The sequence below is a fragment of the Pleurodeles waltl genome, chromosome 12 (assembly GCF_031143425.1).
Source record: "Pleurodeles waltl isolate 20211129_DDA chromosome 12, aPleWal1.hap1.20221129, whole genome shotgun sequence".
Lineage (NCBI taxonomy): Eukaryota > Metazoa > Chordata > Amphibia > Caudata > Salamandridae > Pleurodeles > Pleurodeles waltl.
This window is the reverse complement of record NC_090451.1, coordinates 77,443,395-77,467,161: the sequence shown is the minus strand read 5'-3', so window position 1 is coordinate 77,467,161 and position 23,767 is coordinate 77,443,395. Positions and strand designations below refer to the sequence as shown.

General features: G+C 48.8%; 1 protein-coding gene across 6 annotated transcripts in view; it reads right to left on the bottom strand.

Moving 5' to 3' along the window:
• The window catches only part of LOC138268383 (phospholipid-transporting ATPase IC-like), a 324,435-nt gene extending 323,621 nt beyond the window's left edge, over positions 1–814 (bottom strand). For 3 of the 6 annotated variants that reach the window (XM_069217964.1, XM_069217960.1, XM_069217962.1), the window contains exon 1: positions 507–642. The gene's annotated coding sequence lies outside the window, so the exon portion shown is untranslated. Of the gene's footprint in view, positions 1–506 lie in introns of all 6 variants that reach the window. The other 3 variants (XM_069217963.1, XM_069217965.1, XM_069217961.1) reach the window with 3 other exon arrangements.
• Positions 815–23,767: the final 22,953 nt, after the last annotated feature.

The window sequence follows — 23,767 nt, the reverse complement described above, 5'->3', positions numbered from 1 at the left end:
ATGGGAATAACTCTCCCCAAAAGCTGAGCCGTCTACAACCACTAGCCATCGACGAGGACGTCTGCGACATCCTGCCACACTGACCGCTCCTGCCGCGCTCGCGCACACTGCACACACTAAAACACCCCACAAACCTGAGGTTTTCAGTGCCCCAGTGAATGGCACTCACTTTATCAATCTAGCAGGCGTGAATCTTAGGTAACATACCTCCAGGCTGCACCATACGAATTAAATACAGTTCTCTGCAGCAGGCACTCAGCACACTGAGCTATGCCACTATCTGAGTCACTGGGGTCAGGCTACATTGACTCAATTTGGCACCGACATTTTTACAAACTGGGTAAGACAAACAAAGAAATTTGTTCTGGACGACGACAGGTAAAAAGTTCCCAACAGACGGAGGATGCAAATGTTGCGCAGTCAGCGAAAAAGCGCAGCGCTCGTGTGGGCGCCACAGACGTCAAAGGCGGATTCCCGGCTCACCCACCCTTCTCCCCACGGCTCACCGGTCTTCCGGGTCTGTGCCTCCGCTGGTGCCAGGAACGCTGGACTCCTCTCCTTGACCTCTGGCTGCCGAGGGAGGGGAACTGACTGCGATCTAGTCTACTTCTGCGGGATTTATACTGAACGGCTCCTCCCAGGAGATCTCCCACACCCCTTGGCCGCCTGTCTCCGACTGCTCGGGCGCCAGCGAGTCCACTCGCACCCTTCCTATGAACGTGTGTTTCTGAGATGAGGCAGGGAGCTCGCCCAGGTGGGGGCTCCTTTGAGACCACCAACATGCGTGACCTCACGAGCAAGGATGGCACCGTCTGAATCCAGCATACTTTCAAAACAAAGAAGAGGTGTAACCGAACTTGAGGGGGTCCCCTGACGCAGGGGCTTGCCCTTACTCACGCAGGGCCCCCTGTAGCTCGCCCCCTTCCCCTACATCGCCGGGGCCTTTGTTACGCCACTGGCACGAAGTGATCATCGCAGGGCCAACTCGTACTCTCGCCTTCAGAGGCTCATGATACGAGTATTTTATGTTTGTGTTACATTAACACCTGCTATTTACAGAGCTGTAAAGCTGTGAGGCTGCGGCGTTAATTGGATTTTTACATTCTCTTCAAAACTGCATCACAGTGTGACCTTAGCAGACACTATTGATTGACACCTACCAAACCCAGGAATACTTAAGCCCCTCAAGGTGACAATAGTTTGAAACAATGACCGACAATTCAGCACATTTTAGGTAAAAGCTTTATAGAAGTTAAGAGAGCACACTCGATTTGAATGGCATATATGAAACCTGTATTTGTGAATTGCAGTGCTAGAAAATCCCCTAAAAACGGAGGCAAAGTAATTCGGGTGGGAGAGGAGTAGGTGTGTGTGTGTGTTCAAAAGGTACTGAAAAGGCAGCAACACGTCTTACCGCACAGTGGAACGCTCTTTTCAAAGGCTGACTGGTCACCTTTCTGTTGCTTATTGCAGTATTAGGGTGTCAAATTCACACTAATGAGGTAGAACCAATGCCCAGACAATTTTTACAAGTGTAAAAATGACAAAATAATAAGTAATACTATAGGATAATGTGCCGTTCTAGGCTGTATAATTTGCCTTTTCTTGCTGCATAATTTTCTTAAACCTGTCACATAATTTGTCCCTCCCCTTCTGCCTAATTCTAGTCGTTCTGCCTACAGTGTACTATGAATAGGAACAAGACAAAGGAAAAGCATCAGCCTGGTCTGGGAGGATGAAGCATGGGCACAACCAAGTGTGCAAGAGACAAGGAGCGAAGCACGCGCGAGGGCACGTAGGGCTGAAAGTGAGATACTCACGACAAGTGCCAGCAGGTGCCTTGTGCACCATGTGAAGTGCCTTAAACTAGATCCGTTTAATCATTGATACCGTGTGGCGGAAATCCAACTGGGACTTAATAGCAACTCACTGAGGTAAACTAAGTATATGACTTGGCAGCTGCACTTTGCACAATCTGAAGATGATGTACATGCCAAGGGGCCCGATTCCGGCAGGAGACTTCTGATTTTTGAAGCCAAAAATTGCTCTATTTTAGCTGTCTCCCGCCTAAAATTGCCTCTTATTTAATAGAAATCAATGGAGAAAAATACATTCCCCTGTTTTTCGAAATCTCCTACATACTTGTTGTAAAGGTTGGCATGAATGTATATAATATTTAGGTAAGGCAAGCAATAATGCATTCCTGTAATTGGAACAGGATGAGATAGCCACCAATCTTCTCCCTTCAGCTATCAGTAAGATGACTTTTCCTTAAGCTCATAAAAAATGAGTAACGTGTCATCAAGTTCTGAGAGTGAGCCAAGAGACAGTGACTAGTAAATGGAGATCCAAGTCTGAGGACGATTCCTAAGAATCAACACACCCATTTTGTCTGCATTCAACTGCAAACGTTTATTGGATATCAAACATGTGACTGAATCAATACATTCCTGAAATTACAGGGGAAGTCAGTGTAACTACCACTGTCTTGTGTCATTAATTGAATGTCAACGCTACAGATAAAAACGTAAAGCCCAAATAAGAAATCATAGCAACTAAAAGGGTTAAATGAACATTGAATACTTCCACAAAATACAGAATAATTAACAAATGTCCAGTGTTTTACTTTTGAAAAGAAAGGTACTTTAATTACACACAACTAAATATGAAACATTACATTACAAATCTACACAATGGAAATTAAGCTCTATGAGAGACCACCCAAGGTAGTGATCTATTTACGAAGGTCTCTTAATGTTACACAATGTATGTTCTACCCCTATTGTATTCGTCAGGGTGTTCACAAACTGAAGCTATTCCTATTGTAGTTGTCCCAGAGGTCTAAGTGTAAAACCCTTTCCTCTTGCATTTGGCAGAGGATTTATGCGCAGAGCTGTCCAAGGCCGATGCAGGGAGGCGCACACAACAAACTTCTATACTGACAAGGTCAATTATTTAGAATATTTCAGGGGAATAATAAATTGGAAGCTCTCCTTTAACGGCCTCACAGATGAACCAGGGTGCAAATCAAGTACCCTAAAGAAATATCACATCTAACTTTGTAAATGTCTACAAAGGACCATATGACAATATACCACAAGAAGGCTCTAATCATAAAACCAGCCACTGTCAAATAGGTTAAGACTACAGGTTTTGGCAAGTCATTCACAATGTAAAATGAGAGCCTACTGCCTTTGTCAATACATTTAAAAGTCAGTAAAATAAGCCTACTGACTTTAACATGAATATAAGTATGAGCATGTGATCTTTGCTTAGAGAAACCCACCAAACAGTTTAGGCAGACCTAAAGTATACATTGACATGAACATTAACTCTTTTTCTGGAGACAACAAACTTTTAATATGGCTGGACCTAGAAAGTAATATATGCACAAAACCCCTTCCAATTGCATTGGTCATAAAGTTCACAATGTGCAGACACATTCTATAGTTTTCTGATAAACAGTACCACAAAGACCTATTGGATCAATATTTGTATAACCAATAACTACATTAGGCCTACTGCGTTTGTCACACATTTTCATAATAAACAGATCAGACCTTTGGCATCTGAAACAACATTTCCCAATGAAGCAATCAGGCCTATAAGCTTGATCATGGGCTTGTAACCATTACCCACTCATGTCTAACATATTGAGTACAATCTGTGTGGTACAAGTACTCTTTTTCAGCATAAGCGCATGTTAGACTTTTTTGCTTATGCAGGGTCATTCCCAATCTTTTTGCCTCCTGCCTCCTATCTTTTCTGACCTGTTGATGGTGGCTTTTGAACTCTGAGCACTTTACCACTGCTAACCAGTGCTAAAGTGCAAATCCCCTCTGTGTAAATTGTATGTGATTGGTTTATCCATGATTGGCATATTTGATTTGCTAGTAAATCCCTAGTAAAGTGCACTAGAGGTGCCAGGGCCTTTAAATCAAATGCTACTAGTGGGCCTGCAGCACTGGTTGTGCCACCCACATAAGTAGCTCTATAATCATGTCTCAGACCTGCCACTGCAGTGTCTGTGTGTGCAGTTTTAACTGTAAATTTGACTTGGCAAGTGTACCCACTTGCCAGGCCTAAACCATCCCTTTTCTTACATATCAGACACCCCTAAGGTAGGCCCTAGGTAGCCCCAAGGGCAGGGTGCAGTGTATAGTTAAGGTAGGACATATAATAATGTGTTTTCTATGTCCTGACAGTGAAATATTGCTAAATTCGTTTTTCACTGTTGCAAGGCCTGTCCCTCTCATAGGTTAACATGGGGGCTACCTTTAAATCTGATTAAAGTGTAGATTCCCTTTGGGAGCGGATGGACATGTGGAGTTTGAGGTCTCTGAGCTCACAATCTAAAAATAAATCTTTTAGTAAAGTTGATTTTAAGATTGTGTGTTTGAAAATGGCACTTTTAGAAAGTGAGCATTTTCTTGCTGACACCATATCTGTGACTCTGCCTGTTTGTGGATTTCCTGTCTGGGTCAGTTTGACAGTTGGGCTGGTTGCACCTCACACTAGACAGTGACACAAAAGGAGCTGGGGTGTAGTCTGCATTGCCTGATGAGCCATCTGTGCTAGGAGGGAGGGGAGGAGTGGTCACTTACACCTGAAAGGGCTGTGCCTGTACTCACACAATGCCGTCTCCGACCCCCTGGTGAGTGTCTGGGGCCTGGCATGGGCAAGGCAGGATTTCACATTCAAAAGAGACTTTACTTTGAAGTAGGCCTACTTCAAAGGAGAAATTGGGTATAAGAAGGGCACCCAAAACCACAGACTTTAGATCACTTTCGGACATCAAGGGGAACCTCTGCCTGGAGATGAGCTGAAGAGCTGAGGAGAAGTGCTGCCCTGCCTGTGACTGTGCTTTGTTGAGCTATCCTGCAGTTGCTGCTTCTGCCAGAGTAAGAGGGCAAAGACTGGACTTTGTGTGCCTTCCATCTTGTGAAGAAATCTCCAAGGGCTTGATTTAGAGCTTGCCTCTTGTTGTTTGAAGTCTCAGGGACAGCAAAGACTTCTCACTGCCAGCACCTGGAGTCTCTGGAGAGACTCCTGCTCTGACAAGTGGTGCCCTGTCCAGTCCCTGGGCCCTTGAAAGGAAAGCCGGTGGAAATCCTAGGAAATTGACTTCGGACCGACGCCGCTGCTGAATCCGGTGATGCCGCCTGCAACGGACTCCGTGATCTTCGCTGGAACGCGACGACCTTCGCAGGCCCGATGCCACTGCAGGCCTGCTGAAGTCCACGACTCAGTGGAAGTCGCCGCACCACGTCGTGACCGACGCCGCTCGAAGTGCGTGGAGTCAACGTTTCACACAGACGCCGCGATCCTCGACTTCGCACATCGACTTGTTTTCAGTCTTCACCAAGGTACTGTACTTGGGGGTCTCCGCGACTCCGTGTCCGGCGCCGCTGGTGTTTCGGTTGTTGGGAACGACTCCGACGCGACGCCGTGTTAACACCTCATCGAAGCATTTTGTGTTTCTAAGCACTATTTTTGAGTTTAATCTTTAAAAATTCATAACTTGACTTGTGTATGTCAGATTTTTGTCGTTGTGGTCTTGTTTTGTTTAGATAAATATTTCCTATTTTTCTAAACTGGTGTTGTGTCATTTTGTAGTGTTTTCATTAAGTTATTGTGTGTGTTGGTACAAATACTTTACACCTAGCACTCTGAAGTTAAGCCTACTGTACTAGGGGTTAGCTGAGGGTGATTCTCTTTTACCCTGACTAGAGTGAGGGTCCTTGCTTGAACAGGGAGTAACCTGACTGTCAACCAAAGACCCCATTTCTAACAGTGCACAACTTCTGAACAATGAAATCCAATGGGGAAGATTAAAGTGGGTGGAACCAAATCCCCTTTCTCAGTAGTGCTTTTTGAAGCTCTTTTCCTTTGATTATATATGGTGGAACAACAGATGCTTTGTCAAAACAGACCATAAAGCAGGTTGGCTATTCCACTGACAATATTGAAGTGGTCGGCCTGGGTGTGGTGGGAAAACTCTGACTGGCTGAAGAAGAAACCAGGGACAACAACTCGATTTTGGTTTGACAGCAGCCTTTTCAAATTGGGTCCTTACTCCCTGCAGATGTTGATGCTTTTTAGAAGACTTAACAACATAAAGGCAGTTTTACCGCCGCTAATTCTGGTGTTATTCTTCAAGACAGATCTTAGCAAACCCATTCCTCTTTTTTCAGTGTTGTGTGTGGCCAGCACATCCCTCTAGTTCTAAGACCCGCAGTAAGAACTTGGGGGCATATTTGGAAGTCCTGTGCACCGCTGGAGCGTCACTTTTTTGATGCTCGAGCAGTGAAGACTACAGAACCATATCTATGAGGCCACACAAAGCCACTTTGAATGGCTTTTCAGTGCCTCATTGTAGGAAGCTGGCCTGGTTTGTGGTGAGTACCTATGGTATTATCACCTTATACCAGGTCCAGGTATCCCCGATTAATGAGGTGTAATTAGTGTCTGGGAAGCCAGGCTCTCTAGAGGTAGCTGTGGATGGGCAGCCAAGACTTATCTAGGAGACATGCAGAGCGTATGCAATACCACTGTAGTCACACAACACTTACACACATGAAAGAACCACAAAGTGTTACAAAAGTAAAGGTACTTTATTAAGGTAACACAAACACTAAAACACTAGATAGGCAATACTCCAATAGGAGGTAAGTAGCACACTATTATATGTACAGTAGCAGAGATTGGCATGAAAAGAAATAGAAAACAGTGAAAAGCAATAGGCAATACTGAAGGCCCGGGAGGGAGCAAACCATATACTAAGCAAGTGGGATGCGAAAGTCAGGTCCCCATCCAAGGAAGTGAAATCGGTAGAGGGGAGATGGAGGAACTAGGAAACCCCAAGGGTAAGTACCAGAGTGCCCCCCCCAGCGACCATGAGGAAAGAGGTAAGTAACTGTTTCTTCCCCAACCCAGCATAAGGATTTCAGAGAAGGATTTTGCAAGATCCCGACAAGACTGCAAGAAACCAAAGGTGAATCCTGGGAGAAGGAGACCTGTTAGACAAGAGGATCAAGTCCAGTTCACGTTGGAGTGTCTGGTAGTGGCAGGAGCCACTACCCACCCATCTGTGGATGCAGAATCTGGCCGACGGTGAAACAAAGACGGTCAGCAGTGCATCACAGGAGCAGCTGAAGAGTTCCTGAGTGATGCAGTCAATGTCCCATGCCAGAAGAAGAATTGCAGTCGGCCTGTGGTGTGGAAAAAACACCAACAAGCCTTGGCAAAGGAAAATGTTGTGAATGAAGAAAGGTAGAGCTGCCAGGGACCAGCAATGTCCAGGGGGACTCAACCCATGGAGGGGAGTCCCAAGTGACCATCAGCAACAAGGTGAGTCAGGAGTAGAGGGGGCAGCCCCTACAGGCGACCCACAGGGAGCAAGTACAGGAGTAGCGGTGAGGCCCATGCAGCACACCTACAAAGGAGTCACATGTCGCAGGAGAAGCACGCAGAGGGCTGTGCATCCCAGGGAAGAGTGCTGGGGCCTGGGGCTACACAGAACCTGAAGATCCCTTGGAGGAGATGCCAACAAGCCTTGATAGCTGCAAGAGACGAGGTTCCCGGGGATAAGTACTATCCTGCATAGAGAGGTAGGGACCTACCATCTCCAAAGTTGGACAGCTGGCAGAGGGGACAAAGCGGACCACTCCAGACAACCACCCGGGATGCAGGATCCAGCCACCTCAGGATGAGAGAAGATCAACGCTGCCGGTCGTCGTTGCAGTTGGTGCCTGCGGATGCAGGAGAGTGATTCCTTCACTCCGAGGGAGATTCCTTCTTGCTTCTTGTGAAGGATGAAGGTTCGCCGCCCTCAGAGGATGCACAACTGGGGAAATGTTGCAGTTGCTGGAAGGAGCCAAAGAAACAATGTTGCAGAGCAGAGTCATCACCGTAGCTGCAGAGTATAGGTTCCCATGAAGTCCAGTTGTGGTACCAATGCCCAGAAATAAACGCTGCAGACGAGTCCTGTTGAAGTCTTGCATGTCGAATCTGAGGACCCACCCAAGAGGGAGACCCTAAATAGCCCAGAAAGGGGCATTGGTCACCTAGCAGAGTGCCCACCTATCAGGAGGGGACTGTGACATCACCTGCCTGACCTGGCCACTCAGATGCTCCTAGAGGTCCCTGCCCACCTTGGATTCAAGATGGCAGAATTAAGTGTCCACCTGGAGGAGCTCTGGGCACCACCCCTGGGGTGGTGATGGACAGGAGAGTGGTTACTCCCATTTCCATTGTCCAGTTTCGCACCAGAGCAGGGGCAGGAGGTCCCTGAACTGGTGCAGACTGGTGTATGCAAGGAGAGAACCAAATGTGCTCTTCAAAGCATACCAGTGGCTTGGGGAGGCTACCCCTCCCAAGCCATGTAACATCTATTTCCATAGGGAGAGGGTGTTGCCTCCCTCTGCCAAAGATAATGTTTTGTTCTGCCTTCCTGGGCTTGAGCTGGTCAAGCAGCAGGAGGACAGAAATCTGTCTATAGGATGGAAGCAGCACGGGCTGCCTGGAAAAACCCTGAAAACTGGTAGGAGCCCCAAAGTGCATGGACTGGTAACATTATTGGGCTATGAGTACAACATGTTTGATACCAAACATGCCCAGGTTCAGAATTTCCATGAGGTAGCTGGACATAGGTAGTGACTTATGTCCAGTACACATGTAAATTGGCATCCCCATACTCACAAAGTCCAGGAAAATGGAGCTGGAGTTTGTGGGGCCACCTCTGCTCACACACAGGTACATGCACCCTGCCCTCTGGGCTAGGAGGCCCTACCATAGGGGTGACTTACAGTGACCCAGTGCAGTGACCTGAAGTGAAAGGTTGCATGCACCTTTTCACGCAGGCTGCAATGGCAGGCATGCAGACACATTTTACATGGGCTCCCAAGGGTGGTACAATATATGCTGCAGCCCATAAGGAACCCCTGGTGCCCCAATGCCCTGGGTACCTGGGTACCATATATTAGAGGCTTATATGGGGGCTCTAGTATGCCAAATGTTGGGTGTGTGTAGTCCAAACAACCAAATTGAAAGGGAGAGAGCACAGTCACTGGGGTCCTGGTTAACAGGATCCCAGTGAACACACTCAAACATACTGACATCAGGCAAAAAAGTAGGGGTAACCACGCCAAAAAGAGGGTACTTTCCTACACTCATAGATATGCAAGTCGCTGCATTGCCTTACTCTGCACCAGGGTTTTCCCACACAACTTCCATGGGTTTTGGCACATTCTAAGATTTACAATGACTTGTAAACCTGGGATTGCGCCAAAATCTTACGTCTCCCCAGGGGAGGCGTAATGAGGAGAAATATTTTTATTTCTCCTTGTTTTTCCTCTTTCTATGTGTGCTGCATTCTACAGCACACATAGAAAGAGAAAAACGCCTCCATGGATCGTTTCTGTGCAGTAAGGGGCCCCTTCCTGTACAAAAACAATCCTGCATGCAACAGAGGCCTGCATTGGCGCTGGGCTGCCTGAACAATGTCACCACAGGGGAAAGGACATGAATGCACCATAGTTCATAAATACAGTGCATTCCTGCTCTTTCCCTGTGGTGCAGGGCACCACTGCCCTGCACCACCATTCCAGAAATATGCCCCTTAGTGCCAGGGCCTCAGGAAGAAGGCTCCTCCAGCAGACAATTTGCCCAAATCAGAGCTGGTTCTAAGCTAGATGCTTGTTTTACTAAGAGAGTCTGCACACCCCTGGTCCAGTTACATCTTAAGGCCTCATTGAGAGGTGGGTGGTAAGGGGACTCCCCAAGATTTGGCAAATGTCACTTCCGCCCACCGTCCTGTTCCTGAACCTCATTTTGAGGTTGGGGAAATCTTTTGTTTACCAATGGGGAGCAACCATTGATGCTACCATTGGAGAAACACTGTATGGACCACAGCCATCAAACATTGTGTTGCCTGGCTGTGTAGGACGGTCCCAAGTCGCACTGCATATTTTCTGTCTGGCAGCCAATACAACCCAGGTGATCAATGTTTCAGCCACATGGCACACAAGTCTCCCCACATGCTGGAATAAAATATCTTCACATCAGGGACATTAGTTTTGATTTTCTCTGAGGACAGACCCCATGTTCGGGTTTGGACTAGTGTCCTAAAAATCATAAACAGAGGTTTGCCATGACACTGTGAATCAAAGCGGCTTCAGCCATGAAGAAGGGAGGTGTTTTGAGGTTAAAAAAGGCCATCAGCACGGTGTACGTTTGCACATGTTTTCGGCTCACTTACGAAACTATAAATAAACCCCGTACTCTGTTGTCATACTATCTTTCTTTTCAGCTGGTTGGGAAATCCCCAGTGAGAAATATCTTCTTAATAAATAAGTTATCACTTTAAAATTGGTCAGGCACTACCCATATCCCTCACTGCCCATATCCCTTGGTCCTGCCTCGCCAACTCCCTGTTTTTTTCTCCTGTAGACATGATGGAGTGTGTAGAAAGCCACTCGGCCTCTACTATAATTTGTTGCAGCACTCAACCCATGGGCTGGGCTCGGCCCAAGAATATAAATGGGTTTAAGGCCACTTGTGAATTTCGTCACACTATATGAGCGTGTATGGGTGTCACATTCACCTATGCTCTCCGCAACCAGGTCACATTGGTGACTGAGGACAGGCTAGGCACATTGCATGACCCATCCCGCTGTTTGCCTCCGGCAACCCGAGGTGGGCAAGAGCCGCATATCAAGAATGGCACTGTGCCTGCACTGTCGGCAAGATTGGGAGGACATCGAAGCCTGCGGTGCCCAACCTGTGGCTCAGGATTACACCCCATGGCTGTTCCAGCCTGCTTCCCCTGTGGTGCTGTCACACCAGGCCAGAAGAGGCTGCTACAACACTCGCTGCCGTGTACCCACTGATGAGCGTGACACGCCTGCTCCCGACCTCCTGAGGGCCCATGAGATCACAGGAGTGCTGTGGAGTCACTGCGCACCTGCAACAGCTTGAGTGGGGTCCTGCCACGTTAGGTAAGGACATTGGGCCTGCGCGTCTCTCACCTCGCGCTGCAGCAGTCCCTCTGCCGGATGTGTGTTCCGTTCACAAACCAGGCCTCAAACTCGGCCTGTCAAGCATGCCTAGGCCTCATTCTGCCACCACGTTCCCCCATCACAGTTCCAGAGCAACATAGGCCTGGGGTCCACTGAAGAAAGAAAAAAAAAGACTGGTGCTCTTTGCCATAGCGTGAGATACAATACGCTGGGGGTAGTTCTTTGTTCAACAGAAGGAAAGAAAAGAAAAATTTACAAAGACAGTCACTACAATACTCCTGGAAAAAAATAAAAAAGGGGGAAAGAAGATATCAAAAGGACAGACACCAAGTGGAGGGTGTATGCCCTTACTGTCACCCCTCAATCTCCATACCGGCTGAGCACTGTAGGAGGTCTCGCCCCCAAAGCACTCCAAGCGTTTGCGGTAAGACTGACAGAGTGATTTCAGCCATCAACACGTGCCACAATGAGCTCAGCGCAGCAACAGGATGCAGTCTCTCAAGCTAACGCCTCTGGATCCCATGCATCGGTCACACCTCTACCCTTCGTCAGTCGATTGGTGGACCCTGCCACGGTGGCACCACAATGGCCCACTAGTTGGGAAAACTGCGCTGTTTTTTCACGGAATCAGGGAGACAGACAGCACCGTAATGAGATCCCTGATGATGCACTTTGGGGGAAATGAACTGTACGAACTCCTTGAGACCCTTCCGAATAAAGGCAATGATGATGATTCTAACGCTGCCATGGTTGCCCTCAACAGGTATTTTGACCTGCACCAAGCCCAGCAGACAGCCACCAAATCCGTTGACATGTTCTATGCAAGGCTGCAAAGGTTGGCAAGCACATGTACAGGCCTGAACCAGCATGAGGAGATCAGAGCTCACATAATTTAAGGTTGTTGCTCCAACCTACTGAGAAAGATCCTCAGGCAGCCTGGTATCTCGTTAGATGACATTCTAATCCTTACCAGGTGGCACAAACTGTCAAACAGTCATGCAGAAGACATGCCTGCAGCTCTGGGCCAGTCTGTGGCAGCGACTGGATCGTCGAAGGTGACTGCAGCGAAAGAAGAACACGTGGATGCCATTCAGGCACCATGTGTTTCCCAACGTCCGACTGCAGCCCCACGACCAGGAAATGGCAGCTATGGAAACCAGTTTTGAACACAGGATGGCAGGTGTATACCCAGCTAAAGGGAAGACATGGTCTCAATGTAGAAAAATCAATCACTATGTGAATGTCTGCTGGGGTATGAAGCACCGCACCAGCTCTGGACCGCAGAGGAAGACGACCACTGCCACATGCTAGCTGTCACTGGATGATGAACTGGTGAACGCTGTCCCAGGCACCAATCTGATAGGATCCCAGTATAACAAATAAGAAGAAGAGGACATCTTTGTCATCTTGTCTGAAGGACGTCTGGGGTCTAAAAAGGGACCACCCACATGTGCAGCGTCCCGGTGTCAGCTCTCATCGTCGCGGACACCTCTGTCAATGTCATGGACTCAGAACAGTTTGACAAGCTGATACCCTCCCCGAGGCTGTCCCCGAGTAGAGCCAGAATCTACACCTACAGCGGCATGGAATCAATTGCCCTCTGAGGAGTAATAGAGGTGACGATCGCATGTGAGGGCAGATCAACTAAGGCAAGATTTCACAGGATGGAGAGTGGCAAAGGAACACTCCTTGGGTGTCACACCGCAGAAGATTTGGAGCTAGTTTTCTTCGCAGGATAAATCCATGACTCACTCACCCATGCACTGGTACAAGAGTTCCCACAGCTATTCACAAGACCAGGGAAGCTAAAGGGGAGACAGGTCCAACTCCACATTGACCGGTCAGTCACGTCAACTGCCTCACGGCATCAGCGGGTGCCCTTCCACCTGCTCCTGGTGGTGGAGAACAAGCTGGGATCGTTGGAAGAGCTAGACGTAATTGAGAAGGTCACCGCCCCCACCCAATGGGTCTCTCCTCTCGTCATCGCTCCGAAGCCGAAGCAACCAGGTGCCATTCACCTGTGTGTGGACATGCGGGTCCCGAATCAGGCCATCAAGCGTGAACGACACATAACCGCTATGATTGATGGCATTGTAGCCAACCTGAAAGGAGCTAGATGGTTTCAAAGTTAGATCTTAACTCTGGCTACCATCAACTGAAGCTGGCACCAGAAAGCTGAAACATCATCACATTCTCCATGCACGTTGGCCTCCGACACTACAAAAGACTAAGCTTTCGCATCTCTTCGGCTGCCAAAGTATTTCAGAATGTCATATGCAAAACACTGCCAGCCTAGTGGGCATCATCAACCTCAGTGATGACATTCTCATTTTCTCAGAAAGCCAGGAAAACCATCACATCAGGCTGAGAACAACGCTTCAAAGACTGTCAGCGGACAGGCCGACTCTCCACCCAAACAAATGCTCCTTCTACCAGAACTCAGTGGACTTTTTTGGATACATATTCTCTCACAAAATGTCTACAAGGTGACCCCAAGAAGGCGGAGGCGATCTGCAAGGCTTCAAAATCCAACTGAAGTGAGGAGCTTCCTCGGAATGGCCACTTACTGTGGGTGGTTCATCCCAAATCTGGCAACAATGGCTGAGCCTCTCAGGCACTTCATGAGGATTGGTGCGCTGTGGGAGTGGAGCTCAGAAGCCAAGAGGGCTTTCAGGTTCATCAAGTAAGTGCTGCTGGACAAGGGCACCATGACCTACTTTCACCCGCAAGGAAAGACTGACTTGGTGGCAGATGCCAGTCCTGTTGGCTTGAAGTGGTGCTACTCCAGGAGCGGCTTAACAGTGAATGGATGCCAGGAGTGTATGCAAGCCGTTCACTTTCAGCAACAGAGATTCGCTACGCACAGATAGAAAGGGAGGGCTAGCTATTAGGTGGGCTTGTCAGCACTTTCATATATACCAGTGCAGGTGCACCCCTACAAATGGTACAACGCCGGGTGTCAATAACCTGGCTCATTACATGTCGAGGCACCCTCAGCAAGTGCGGTCTACAAGGGCGGAAGAGGAGGAACAACACACCAAGGGGGTCATTACGACCTCAGTGGTCTTGCAAAAAGACCGCTGAGGCCGCGGGAGACAGAATACCGCCATTGCCGGCGGTATTCCTGGCTCCCTATTATGACATTTCCGCTAGGCCAGCGGAAATGTCACATCAACATTGCTGCCGGCTCGTAATAGAGCCGGCGGCAATGCTGATGTGCAGCGAGTGCAGTAGCACCCGTCCCGCATTTCACTGCCCGAAATTCGGGCAGTGAAATGCACGACGTGGCTATGCCTGGGGGCCCCTGCACTGCCCATGCCAAGTGCATGGGCAGTGCAGGGGCCCCCAGGGGCACCCCAAGTCCCCTTACCGCCAGCCTTTCAATGGCAGTGTGTACCGCCACGGACAGGCTGGCGGTCGGGGACTCATAATCCTAAGGGCAGCGATTATGACCGCCAGGCGGAATCCTGGCGGTATATTGGAGGGGCCGGCGGTATGGCCGTGGCAATTCCGCGACGGTCATAATTGCTGGCGGAACACCGCCAGCCTGTTGGCGGTATTACCGCCAACTTACCGCCGGCCGCCAGGGTCGTAATGACCCCCCAAGTGTTTTGCGCAAATGCTTGTACAAATGGCTTGTCCCACAGCACTCACTGTAGCAGAGATTGAAGAGGTTACCTGGAACGACCCTGGTCTCCAAAAAGCAAAAAAGGCGCTAGGCGCAAGACTGTGGCAACGCTTTCTTGATGGAGCCAAGACACGACGGAGAAACGAGCAAAGAGGTAGATGCTATGGCGGGTAAGGAGTGAACTGTTGGAGATCCAAGGTGTTCTACTGTTGCGTGTGCAAAATAGTCATACCCTGCAGTCTCTGCACCTGGGTTGTGGCTCTAGCCCAAGAAGGGCACCAAGGGGCGGTGAAAACCAAGGCTCGTCTGTGCAGTAAGGTGTGGTTCCCAGGAATGGATGCCCTAGTGAATGAGCAAGTAAGAAGATGCCATCCAGGAGCAATAACAGCAGCAGACCAGCCGCCTGCTCCGGTGCTGATGGAGGAACCCAGCCTTAAGCTGTGGATAAAACTGAGTATGGATTTTGGGAGATTTTGGCTGCCTGACTGCCGTGCTCATTGTCTCATGCACCCGGTTTCGGATGGTGGAGCTGGTAGCGTTTACATGTCATGCCTGTGCTGGAGAAAACATTTGCCCTGCTCGGTCTCCCTGATGAAGTCAGAACTGATTATGAACCGCTGTTTCACGGCCAGGAACTTAAGGAGTATATGGTCTCCCTAGCGATCTGGCACCAAAGGATCATCCCTCAGTGGCCCCAGGCCAATAAGGACATTGAAAGATTAATGCGGGCCCTGAATAGAGGCCTGAGGATTCGGGTTGACCAAGGGGAGGACCTTGAGTGGAGTCTGCACAAGTTTCTACAGGTGTACCGCCAAATGCCACACAACACCACGGGCTGTGCCTCAGCGGCCCTGATGTTTGGACAGCCTCTGAGGGACTGCATTTCTGTGGATGTCAGCTGGCTCCCAGCCGAGCTGTGTGTGGAAGAGGCTCAGGTGAAGCGGCAGATCACCAATGAGAAGGCAATCTGGAGGAGACATTCGCTGAGTCCTGATCTTTGTGTGGGAGATCGGGTGTTGAAGAAAGATCGACACCCCGGGTGGAAGTTTAGGACTCCCTATGAGCCCAAGATGTGGTACGTAGCCAAAGTTGATGGCACCATGGTCATTGTTCAGAGAGCAGGGCTAACTGTGGTATGCACTGTGCTGTGGTTCAAAATGGTGGTCCTTGTTGACAACATTCAAGGAGAGTGCCTGACCGAGTGGGAGAACCCAAGAGGGAAGCCCCTCGGCGGGTGTGACAGAGGCAGAGGGAAACTCTACACATCATTAATGAGCCAGGTGATTCAGGCGTGACAGGGTCCTGTCATCCAACGGTGCATCCACTGTGCTATGACCTCCGGGCCCTGGGGCCACACACAATGCTTCCAGCGACAATCAGGTCGATCCAGCACCCCAGACAGAAGTATGGCCTGTGTCCAAACTCAGCTCCTAGTCAGCGGTTGAGAGACTTTGGCCCTCATTTTAACCTTGGTGGTAAGTCCCGCTTACCACCATGCCGACTGCCGCCAACATACCGCCACGGTTTACTGCTACCCATATTATGACCCACACATAGCAATCCGTCACTATACAGACACACACATAAATCCTCCAGCCAAAAGGTCAGTGATAAACTGACGGTATCCAAACCCACACCGTTACGCCAACAGAACTATGCCCACAGCATTATGACCCACGAATCACCGTGGCGGACATTAAACTGCAGTAAACCATTGGTGGTACATACTGCCACGCTCAAAATACACACAACCTAACAAAACAACACTACATTGGTCAATTCAAACTACACACACCTGACACTCATACACACACCACACCCACACCACTATAAAACACCCACCCACATTAACCACAACCCTTTACAACACTAAACAATTGACAACTGAGAGAGACACACACCAAGGGCACACACAACCAGAGCCACAGAACACCATCACCCATATACCATCCACGCTCCTTACAGCACACACCTCAACACATCACCCCACACACCCTCACACACACCACTCACACTCCACCCATGGCACCACAAAGACCCCAGGCTCTCAGAGGAGGAGCTAAGGGTCATGGTGGAGGAAATCATCCGGGTAGAGCCACAGCTATTCGGATCACAGGTGCAGCAGACATCCATTGCTAGGAAGATGGAGCTATGGCGGAGAATCGTGGACAGGGTCAACGCCGTGGGATAGCACCTTAGAACAAGGGATGACATCAGGAAGAAGTGGAATGACCTATGGGGGAAGGTGCTTTCCGTTGTAGCAAGACACCAGATAGCTGTACAGAGGACTGGCAGTGGATCCCCACCTCCTACCCCACAACTAACAACATGGGAGGAGCATGTCTTGGTAATACTGCAGCCTGAGGGCCTGGCAGGAGTAGCAGGAGGACTGGACTCTGGTAAGTCAAATCTCTATTACTCTCACCCCCCTACCAGCATGCCATCACATACCCCCACCCTTACCCTCACGCCATCACTCCACCTCACATACACCCCACCATCATAACCCACCCATCCCAATACCAAGCCCTGCATGCACCACCAATGCATGGACATCACTCACAGCCCTGCATGGACACCTATCACTAAAGCATGCACGTTAGAGAGAATCACCTTGCCAACAAAATCACTACTCACACAAGGCAAAGCTGACAGGGCAATCACAACCATACAGGGCAACACACCCATGTACAAGATGTCACACGCAGAAACAATAACACTGCATTTACATCCCCACAGGTTCCCCCACCCTACGTCACCGGAAAAGAGGTACCAGCAACATCCAGTCCCCCCACAGAAGAGGCCCACAGTGATGACAGCACCTATGGTCGCCTGGATCTGGATGACCAACCTGGCCCATCAGGGATCTTCGGACAGTCTATTACCCAGGCCCAGTCCCACACCACCACAGAGCCTCCCCCTCAGGAAACACCACCACAGCACCCACCCAGCGGGCCCATACCTCTGTCCCCAGGACACGTCAATCAGCAGTGTGTCCACCACTACAGGGACCACGGGCAATAAGGACAGGCAACCCCACAAACACAGGACGAACAGGGACCTGGGGTCAGTGGCAGTGGGTACACGGTTGAGGGGACTGAGGCACAGGACAACAGGGAAGCCGGGAGGACTGCTGTGTGCCAGGATGAAGCACAATGGGCACAACGCCCCCTCCAGAGCCAGTGGAGAAGCCATCCACTCACCCCCTCCTTGCCAGGATGGAGCACACTGGGCACAATGCCCCCTCCAGAATCAGTGGAGAAGCCATCCACTCATCCCCTCCTTGCCAGGATTAAGCACACTGGGCACAAGGCCCCCTCCAGAACCAGTGGAGAAGCCAACCACTAGAGAGACTGTGGCTTTGCACTCCCCAGGACCAAGCAGTCGGCAAACTACCAACTAGAGAGACTGTGACTTTGCACTCCCCAGGACCAAGCAGTGGGCAAACCACCCACTTGAGAGACTGTGGCCTTGCACTCTCCAGGACATCACACAGGGCATGTAGACCCCTCCACGACAAGTGGTATTGTACCATCTTCCGGCTGAGGTACCCCCCGTTCCCTGTCCCCCTGAGGTGCCTGTGTATTTTTGACCTGAAGCCCCTGTAGAGTTCTCTCCGTGTTGTTGCAGGAGTCAAGTGGGGCCTTGGCCTATGTGATGTGGCCTTGTGGCCCACGGACATTGAGGACTGGGCAGTGTCCCTCCTTTTGTATATATGTATATACTGTTTTGATTTTGAAGCACACTTTTCTAGTATTTTATCTCATAACACTCACTTAAATCAATTCCTTTGGTCCTTGCATTATTCCTGAGGGGTACATGGTGTATATGTAATGTTACTGCATCTGTTTGTGTGTATGGTGTTGGGGGTGGGGGTGTTGCGTGTTGCATGTGTGTGTCACTCTCTTTTTCCTCCCCCCTCCCTTGTGTGCTAGGCGGCAGTACTCACTGTGGTGGTCTTCGCCGGTGTTGCTGTTTGTAGTGCATGAGGAGGTATACAAGCATGGGGAAGATGTGCAACTTGGGCTCCATGGCGTTGTGGTTCTTCCTTGAGTCTCCAGAGGTGAGTCCTTTGCCTTCTGTGTACTGTTTCTGCCGTGCTTTTTATGTTGTTGGTACCGACCCAGAAAAGGTGGTGTTTAGGCCTGTTGTAATAGTGTGGGTTGTACATTGTCTTCCGCCTGGCTGTTGGCAGTTACCGCTGCAGTGCTTGTTGCTACCGCCGTGGCAGTCGGTGTGTTAAAGTGGCTGTCTGTGTGGGCGTTTTCCGCCGTGGTCATAATTCAATTTTTTTTACCGCTGGCCTGTTGGTAGTATTACCGTCGCTTTATCACCGACCGCCAGGGTTGTAATCAGGGCCTATATGAGCATGTGTGGTTGTCACGTTCATTTATGCGTTCTGCAACCAGGCCCTTCACACAGCCGTGGGATAACCAGTGGCGCACACCACAGAGTGAAGAGATTGTGCTGCTGATTTTCATTTTCATTGGCTGTTCTAACACGTCATTCCCCACTTTTGTGCATGATGCAGTGGTGGAGTAAAACCCATAGTCTGCAGGTCCTGCTGGAGGAGCCACCACCTGGTGAATTCATCAATGTCTGCAGGAGTCTTCAAGGGCAAGAGTTCAGGACATGCTGAAGGTAGGAGCAGGGCAGCCAGGGGTCATCGCATCTGTCACATCTGGATTTGGGACCAGATGTTGACCTCATGCCAGTTCACAGGGGTGAAAGCAGAAGAACTAAGAGACCAGTTAATTATAAAAGGGAGAAATCACAAAGTACAGAAGAAGTGATGTTTAGTTTGCAGGAGACGTTAATCATGTCCCCACCATAGAATTAGTTGTCAAGTGAATGAAGTATGTGGCAGAGTGTCCTGTGATATGGTTGGATGAATATGACGCAGGGTATGAATAAATTTCTGATGTGAAAGATGGTGAGCAGGCGTAGGAAGGGGTACAGGAGAGTTTAATATCCCAGTGTGAACTTTGGGGTTTATTTGAATGTATGTGTTAATTTGGTCTCCATTCACTTTAATACTTAAGGCAGATTTAAAGGGAATTCACGTGCAATACAGGTTGTGGGCAGGGTGCCTGGAACACAAAGTGGTGACGCCCTTCAAAACACTGTTTTTTTTTATAGTAAGATAATATTCTCAGGAAGGTAATTTGATGTCACGATCTATATGTTGTGATGGAATGAGGTGTAGTCATATAGGCTGCGAGCAGCAGCGTGGACTCAAAATGAATTCGAAACAAGCTATCAGGTACTGTTGGCTGAAGACTCATCAAGGAGAAGGTTTTATGTCAAAATATCCACTACAGAAACATTGGACTTCCAAAATATTGTGGTCAAAATAAGGAGGATCAAAATATCGAGAAGGTAAGCAAGTTCATACAGGTAATCAAAGATTTACTTATCTTAATGTACCTTTAAGATATATATACCCTCAAGGTATATACGTGTGGAGGTAAATAAAATAAACCTATATTTACCTATATGTACTTACCTTGTCAATGTTTTGGCCCAACATTTTGTCCCCAGTCCTGCTGTGACATCGTAGAGGAGATCATTGACAAGTTACGAAAGGTCAAGGGATTCCATCGTTGAAAGCTCAAGAAAACAGAATTTGAAGTGACTGTACATAAGGTGCAAAGGTTATGAGGCTTTTCCTAATGTGTATCCAAGCGCATAGGGTACAGCTGCAATGTCCAAGTGTACCTGTGCACATGGATTGAGGGAGAGAATTCAGCCACATTTGTGGGCAATGCCAAACGTGAACCAAAACAGGCAGCTTTTTGTGTTTGTGTGTCAACCTCATATAACTAAAGCAATATATTTGTGTTAATTGCCACTCTTTATAAAAATGTTAAAATATTAGCTACAACTGCCAAATCTGAGAGGTGTACTAGACTCAATCAGACTTCCATCAATCAACAGGCAGCTAACAAAAAAAGCAAAACCAAAAAAAAAGCCCCAGCATACCTCGCCTACCCGCCAAGAACAGATGGCAAAATGCAGACAGGGCTTATCATTGGCTGAGAGCAGATGAACAGGCAGACAGCTAAACAAAGTGCTGGCTGGGGCCTGAGGCATGGAGCCATAGCTAGTGGTACCAGCAGACATGAAGCCAGATGTATACTGATCTCATAACTCCTGCACTTGTCTCACTCCAGTACCTTCTTACATAGACCAGAAACCACCCTTTAAAGCAACCAACGATGCACAACCTTCTTTTGTGGAATATAACTTTGCCTCTTTTAACTATTTAAAAAACATGCATGATTGCCCATAAACATTATTAACCATTAATATGTTGAGGCATCAGTTTCTGTCACATAACCCTCATTAATCACTGATATCATAAATAAATTTTCTTTGTCACACCATCACAAGCTATTGCTACTATCATAAATCAAAATCGTTCAGGTCATAAATCAAGAGTAATAGTGAGTGATCGGGCTTTGAGTCCTGGCTTCTACTTGTCATGTCTCTGTGACACTTTCTTCTGTAGGCAATCCCACATTTTGCCTTGGAGGGGGCTCACTCCATAGTGTTCGTTTCACCATGTTTTTCTGGGGGGGGGCTCTTGTTTTTGGATTAGGCTACCTTAAGTGTCTCTGTGCCCTGCCATACGTCCTGGTGGGTCTGGGCTGCGAGTGCTGTGTTCCACTTACTCCTATTTGCTGGCCCCTTTTCATCCTGCTGTAAGGCATCCCCAGGTGAGTGGCCTTTCATTAGCACACCGCCTTACTAGGGTGCTTACCGTCAACATTGGTAAAACCTCCTTCAATAACCACCACGCTGCCTGCGAGGCTCACGTCTCCAGTCCTTGGTCACGCTCTGTCCCGGATCGCCGTGCTGTCCATTGGAGGGGATAGCACGCTTTTAATGACCCTCCACTGGATGCCCCCAACCCCTGCGGGTGTCCCCCCACTTCCTCATTGGAGGGTTCAAATGATTCCAGCACCCCCTTGTGCTTCACGCCTCCCCCACCTAGGTACCTGACGGGGCATTTACAGACGGGGTGTGCGACCAGCCCCCAAAAAAACGGTTTAACTAGTCCTTCCGGGTCCAAGGCAGCCGTTATGGTGCCGGCCCTCCATGACCCCTTTGGGACGGCCTTTGCTAATACACCCGGTAATATGGCTACAGTCGATCAATCACAAGCCAGCCGCCATGATGGTTGCGAGCCGCCGCCTATTGCCTGCCACCTGCACAACTAAAAATCCCTCGGGCACAACCTGAACCAAAGCGGAGTGGGCCACGCATGAGCAGTGATTGAGGACAGTAGTGTGGCGATTCAATGAAACAACGAGGTAGGGATTGTGGCCAGAAGGATGCATTGGCAGTGATGCCGACTGTCTTCGCCATCAACACACTGCTGCACTGTCAAGCAACACGTAGCATGCAGACGAGACCCTGCTTATGTGTGTGCTGATCAACAGGTGGAACTGTATTAGGGCTGGTATCACCTGACATTGTTCATGATGTCCAGTAGATGTAATTTGGGCTGGGGTCCACCTATAAAGGTTTTTAAAGGTACATGGACAAGCTATATGAAAGGTGTTTCCTATATTCTGGAAGGTTTTCTAATTATTGTAGGAAGAGATGAAGACATGTATAGACGTGCGTCAGGTCCTTATCACACTGAACCACGTACCAAATTTACCATTTATTTCATGCCACGCAGCACAGCAACCAAAAAAGGGAGAGAGCAGGACAGTGCCATATCTACTAAGATATGACGCTGCTACTTTCATCCCCTGTGCAGGCGCACTTTCCTGCTGCCTAGTGACACACCACAGTTTAAACATGTCTGTGTGAGTCTAGCATTTTTTTGTACTACAAGACTATACCACATGCTGTGCACAGACATTGTTTAATGCTTTTCTACGTTGTGGGTCTACTGTACAGCACAGCACACACACACAAAGTTAGATAGAAGAGGCATCCATTTCTGAGACAAAGCCCTGTCTCAGAACATTAGCTGATAGGGCATTGTATCAAAAACAGTAGGTGGTTGCATGGGAAACTCCATGAATCACCCTTCGGGTGCCCGCATATGCTGAGTAGTGCAAGCAGCATTACTTTTATGCTCTTTTCGAACATTACAACCTGTTTTATGCTGAAAGTAAATAACAAATCAGTGCTTTGCATTGATCTGTGTAACCGTTGGTAACTTTGCACTTGTGCAAAGTGATGCTAAATCTCACTTACAGTATTAAAGGAAGATTAATAGTGCAACCTAATTGTAGCCCACATCATTTCAGGATTGAGTGAAGCCAGCTGAAAAGTGTCATGCTGTTGGCTAAACCACCAGGTGCTATCAGTTGGTATTCATTTTCTGGAAAAAGGCATATAGGCCCTCATTATGACATTGGTGGTAAGTACCGCTTACCGCCATGCTGACTGCCGCCAACATACCGCTGCGGCAGCGGATTACCGCTACCCATATTATGACACACACATAGCAATCCGTCACTATACAGCCACACACACAAGTCTGCCAGCCCGAAAGTCGGTGATAAACTGGCAGCATCCAAACCCACACCGTTACGCGAACACAACTACACCCATCACATTAGGACCCACAAATCACCACAGTGGACATTCGAGCGCTTCAAATACACACACACAAACAAAACACCACCACATTGGACAATTCAAACTACACACACCTGACACCCATTCACATACCACACCCACCCACACCAATATAAAACACCCACCCACATTACCCACAACCCTTTACCAATACAAGCAGGTGCCACAAGAGGGATAGCAAGACCACAGTCAAGACCACAGCCACACACCACCACCACCTATACACCATCCACACACCTTACATCACACACCCCAACACATCACCGCACACACCCTCACCCACACCACTCACACTACACCCATGGCACCACAAAGACACCCCAGGTTCTCAGAGGAGGAGCTGAGGGTCATGGTGGAGGAAATCATCCGGGTAGTGCCACAGCTATTCGGCTCACAGGTGCAGCAGACATCCATTGCTAGGAAGATGGAGCTATGGCAGAGAATCGTAGACTGGGTCAACGCCGTGGGACAGCACCCCAGAACAAGGGATGACATCAGAAAGAGGTGGAACGACCTA